Source organism: Schistocerca cancellata, chromosome 5 (genome assembly GCF_023864275.1).
Source record: "Schistocerca cancellata isolate TAMUIC-IGC-003103 chromosome 5, iqSchCanc2.1, whole genome shotgun sequence".
Lineage (NCBI taxonomy): Eukaryota > Metazoa > Arthropoda > Insecta > Orthoptera > Acrididae > Schistocerca > Schistocerca cancellata.
This window is the reverse complement of record NC_064630.1, coordinates 113,264,208-113,270,264: the sequence shown is the minus strand read 5'-3', so window position 1 is coordinate 113,270,264 and position 6,057 is coordinate 113,264,208.

Here is a 6,057-nt window from a genome sequence, read left to right as displayed (position 1 = left end):
CACTTCTTGCAACTGCTGGAAACATCTCTACCAAGGAACTACCTACCCGCAGAACCTCCTTCTTTCTATTAGAATCTGCAATTGAATTACGCTCCCTGACTTGAGGACTGCAGCATGTTTCCTGCACCTCTGGCTACAAGAGGCTCCTCTCCAGTGAACTCTGGCAGTCGGTCAAATCTATTGCTGATACGAAAAGTACAACTTTCAGAATATCTCCTAACTGCATTCTTCCCAAGTGACAGTTCCCATTCCACAGCGCCCTTCTCCCTCATCATCCTGTCTAGTTCCTCCTATGCGTTTTCTAGTTGCATCTGAAGGGCACAGATGTTAGGCTGGTGCTCCTCTATCAATTCATATCTACTACAGATTGTGCATTTCCAGGAGAGGATCTCGCTAGAATGCCCACTGGCGTCCCGGCAGCAACACCCCCCCCCCCCCCTCAATGCAAATACCTTGAACACATCTCACACCATAACCCACTACTCACAAATCTACGCCAAAGCCCACACTTATTACTCATTGTAAAATGATAACAATGTGTAAATTATCTAGGTCCGGTTACTACGGTAGAACGGTTTAAAGAGCTAACAATAGCGATCTCAAATTGCTCTATCCACTACGAACGCAACTACACTCATGCTCAAAAATTAAAGATAATTGCAGAAGGTGGTGCCACACGACGTGGCACTACAAAAAAATTGGCGCTAAAAGCATAGGCAAATAGGGAACACACATTACACAGATATGTAAGTCCACGGTATTGGTGATAAGCTGAGAAAACCGACCCGAAAGACATAAACGCCACCGTTTCCTGCGCATGTACCCCGACATCAGAATGGGATATGATCACCATGCACACGTACACAGGTCGCACAACGGGTTGGCATACTATGGATCAGGAAGTCGAAGAGCTGCTGGGGTACAGCCTCCCTTCATTGCACCAGTGTCTGTCGGAGCTCCTAAAGTGTCGTTGGGGTCTGAAGACGGGCAGCGATACGTCGACCGAGAGCATCCCAGACGTGTTCGATGGAGTTTAGGTCTGGAGAACAGGCGGGCCACTCCATTCGCCTGGTATCTTCTGTTTCAAGGTACTCCTCCACGACTGCAGCTCGGTGGGGCCGTGCGTTGCCATCCATCAGGAGAAAGGTTGGACCCACTGCACCAACTCACTGTTACAATGACCATGTGCTGTGTTCTTGACACCAGGCTTTACGGGCCCTCCTGTGACCAGGGGTCAGTGGAATGCACCTTGCAGATCTCCGGGCGAATAAACTATGCCTGTTTAGTCGTCTGTAGACTGTGTGTCTGGAGACAACTGTCCCAGTGGCTGCGGTAATGTCCCGAGCAAGGCTACCTGCAGTACTCAGTTGCCGTCTGCGTCCACTGATGGTGAGATATCGGTATTCTTGTGGTGTTGCACACTGTGGACGTTCCATACTGTAGTGCCTGAACACGTCTCCTGTCTGCTGGAATCGTTGCCATAATCTTGAGAACACACTCTGTGGCACACGGAGGGCCCATGCTACGACCTGCTGTGTTTGACCAGCCTCCTGTCACCCTAGTATTCTACCCCTCATAACGTCATCAATATGTGTTCTTTGAGCCATTTTCAACACACAGCCACCATTAGCACGTCTGGAAATGTCTCCACACCTACTCGCAGCACCGTACTCTGACATGTACCAACACACCTTTGTGTACGTGGACTGCTGCCAGCGCCACCGTGCGACGACCGTAGGTCAAATGCACAGCATGGTCTTACCCCGAAGTGATTTAAACCCGCAAACCTCCCACCAGAGCGTTGTTTCACCATGTTTCAGCATTATCCTTAATTTATGAGCATGAGTGTACTTTTATTAATACTCCTAAACCACAACTAATACCAATACCACAAAAACATTTCATAATTTATTATGTAAAACCAAACATTCAAGAGTCCACTGCAACGCTCGATGAAACGGACCACACTGAACTGAAGCTTTTACGGAAAATGTCATTAAAAACAGTAAGAAATGCCGGCTGTAAACTTAGGTACTAAATTTAGTAAATGAGTAGAACGCACAAACAAGTTCATAAAACACACTCAATAAAAGTTTTCGAAAGCATATTAAACCGTTATTTCACCAGAAACAGCACGACACACCGTTGAAAGCTACTAAATTTAATAACCGAATAACAGAACACAGACAACTTTGTCAGTATGTAACTTAAGACCCGCTGTTGTTGCAAATGCACGCCACGAGAGGTTAACACACATTTCATATTGGGATGTGCTATATAGCTAGAGAAGGAGGCCGAAATGCACGCGTCAACTCACGCAGGTGGGCGGCAGGTCTGAAACAGGAATCGTAATGAATGCTATAAAGATAAGTACGTAGCTGCTGGAATACTTAACTTTAATCCATCATTTGTATACAGCATTCTAGATGATACAAGTGAAACTCTCTCTAGAAATGGTTAATGGCGCCTTGCTAGGTCGTAGCCATGGATTTAGCTGAAGGCTATTCTAACTATCTCTCGGCAAATGAGAGAAAAGCTTCGTCAGTGTAGTCGCTAGCAAAGTCGTCGTACAACTGGGGCGAGTGCTCGTACGTCTCTCAAGACCTGCCGTGTGGTTGCGCTCGGTCTGCGATCACTGACAGTGGCGACACGCGGGTCCGACATGTACTAATGGACCGCGGCCGATTTAAAGCTACCACCTAGCAAGTGTGGTGTCTGGCGGTGACACCACAGGATGAACTCCTTAATATTCGATACAGTGCACAAACAACTTGTCAGTACCAGCTTTAGAACCGCTAGACCTGCAGCTGCACACTTTGACATGTAAATACACCGCTGAAACTTGGATGAACGATGTAAGCAGTCTCACGAGCAGCAGAACACTCGAATCAATAAAACAAAAAGAAAGACTAAGTTGAAACAGAACCCACTAATAAATTCCAGAACAAAATTTCACTCTGCAGCGGAGTCTGTGCTGATATGAAACTTCGTGGCAGATTAAAACTGTGTGCCAGATCGACATTCGAACTCGGGACCTTTGCCTTTTGCGAGCAAGTGCTCTACCATCTGAGCTACCCAACCTCCACTCACGATCCGTCCTCACAGCTTTAATTCCGCTAGTGCCTCGCCTCCTACCTTACAAGCTTCAAAAGCGCTGCTACATACCTTGCAGAACTAGTACTAAAGGAAGAAAGATATTGCTGGGACAGTTTTAACCTGCCAGGAAGTTTCACTTTTAAATTACTTTTACAGAAAATATTAACACCAATATTCATTAAAATAAGTGTCTGAAGTCAGCCACTTTATAAAATATTGGCGAGCGATTTGAAAGGCAGTTCAGTACATGAGACGTCACACTGTTGACAGCAGTGTAACATTAATAACACACAGCTGCGGTAATGACCGAAATGATGTTTGCATACAGCAAAGTGAATTGTAATGAGACAGCTGCTGAAAGATTGAATGCGTAACGTTTACCAGACAGACATACCCAGCATCATTCCACGATTATGGCCCTCGAGATATATGAGGATCGTTCAACAAGTAATGCCCAACATTTGTTTTCTCAGAACATATTTATAGTTAAGAGCCAGAATCTGGTGACAATACACATCAACATGTCTTGTCTATGTCATATTTTTCAGCGTAGACTCCATCACGTTCTATGGCCTTACGCCAACTATGTGGAAGAGCATGTATTCCCTGCTGGTAAAAGCTCTTATCCTGTAGGCGTAGCCATGTTTTCACTGCATGACTGACACTCTCATCATCTTCAAAGTGTGTTCCCCACAGAGAATCCTTAACCGGCCGAAAGAGATGAAAGTCTGAGGGTCCCAGGTCTGGACTGTAAGGCGGATGAGGCCATGATGTCCAACACAATTTGGTGATGCGTTTTCGGATTCTCGGACTTGTGTGTCGGCGTGCTTTATCGTGTTGAAGCATGTTTTCTGCTGGATTCTTGTCCGATTGAACACGTCAGAAACAGTTCTTGAGTTTATTGAAAGTCTTCACGTATGCCTCTGAATTAAGGGTTGACCCTCTTGGGATCGTCACATTCACGAGGATAACGCCATCAGAATACCAGAAGGCTGTCACCATGACTTTTCCGGCAGAGGGGATTGTACTGAATTTCTTCTTTCTTGGCCGGCCGCGGTGGTCTAGCGGTTCTAGGGGCTCAGTCCGGAGCCGCGCGACTGCTACGGTCGCAGGTTCGAATCCTGCCTCGGGCATGGATGTGTGTGATGTCCTTAGGTTAGTTAGTTTAGGTAGTTCTAAGTTCTAGGGGACTGATGACCTAAGATGTTGAGTCCCATAGTGCTCAGAGCCAAAGAAAAGAATCTTCTTTCTTGGTGAATGAGGATGATACCACTCCTAGAAATGCCTTTTTGTTTCCGGCACTTAGTGGTGCACCCAGCTCTCGTCCCCCGTAATGATTCGTGATAGAAAGGCCTCTCCGTCTGTCTCAAAAAGCTCCAACAGTTCAGATGAAGTGGCCTTTCTTTGAATCTTGTGGTGCACTGTGAGTATTCGTGGAACCCATCATGAGCACTTCTTTGAATATCCGAGAGTCTCGATCTCTGCAGGCGCACTTTCAATTCCGACCGAAGCCGGCCGGAGTGGCCGAGCGTTTAAAGGCGCTACAGTCTGGAACCGCACGACCGCTACGGTCGCAGGTTCGAATCCTGCCTCGGGCATGGATGTGTGTGATGTCCTTAGGTTAGTTAGGTTTAAGTAGTTTTAAGTTCTACGGGACTTATGACGACAGCAGTTGAGTCCCATAGTGCTCAGAGCCATTTGAACTATTTTAATTCCGACCGATAACTGTAGAGCCAATTGTTGAGTTGTGATGCGACGGTCGGCACGAATAATGGCATCCTCTCGATTCAGCATGTCTGGAGCAATGGCTGTCCCGAGCGTGGCTGAACATTGAGCTCTGTCTCTGCAGTTCCTGAGGCTGAAACTGTCTTTACTCATCGCCCAACTGTACTCTTGTCGACTGCAGCATCGTCATACAATACACACAAACGTTTATGGATGTTCACAACGGTTTCTTTTTCTGCACACAAGAATTCAAGAACAGCACGCTGCTTGTAACGTGAGTCATATTTAGACGCCATTTTGACGCTGTACTACTGCTCTGTCATCTGCCAGAACGCTTCGAAACTTCACCGGTGCACAGAACAAACATCAAACGTGAAGCACCAACAAGGACGTTTGTCTATGTATATTAATGGCTTTAAAAAAATATATGGGCAATAATTACTGAACGACTCTCGCACTTCAGAGCGTGGGAAGATAGATTGTTGGTAATCTATGTGAACCCTAATCTCTCTATAATCCACCGTCACGTTGTTTTCGTGAAATACGCGTAGGAGGAAGCAATATTATGGTTGAGTCAAGTGAAGATAAATTGAAAGAAACCTAAAATTTATCAATCGTCTGTCGTAATCCCATCAAAGGCTTCAAACAGATTAAAAAAATTCTCGTGCACGAACCTAACAAGCAGAAAACAACGACTTAAATAAAAAAGAATATTTAATAATAACTTTTTTTTAAATCGGACTAACAGGAACGAAATAAAAAGTTTTCGATGGTGATGAGCCGCAGTCATACAGTATTTTTTAAAAGAATACTACTACATATTTCTTCTGTTCAATCTAGATTTCTTCTTTCACGCCATTATCGAGTAAAATATTTTTATACTATGTCCTTAGACCGTTAACACCATTTTGCTGTATACTGTGTAGAATGGCGAATACACACTTCACCACAGGCGCTTAACATTGATATAAGTGATATGGAATTAACTTCTTGTAGGAATGCAGCGCATTGTAGTACAACCGATTTCACTAGATATGATGTACCGCCTTCCTACAAAACGTAAAATTTGTGCTATTTATGCCAATGCTAAGCGAATGTGGTGACCTGTGTATTCACCATCACGCACAGTACACAGCAAAATGTTGTTAATGATCTAAGAACAGTATACTCGATAAACGCGTGAAAGTCAAAATCTAGATTGCATACAAGAAAAATACAGCAATTTACAGTCAAATG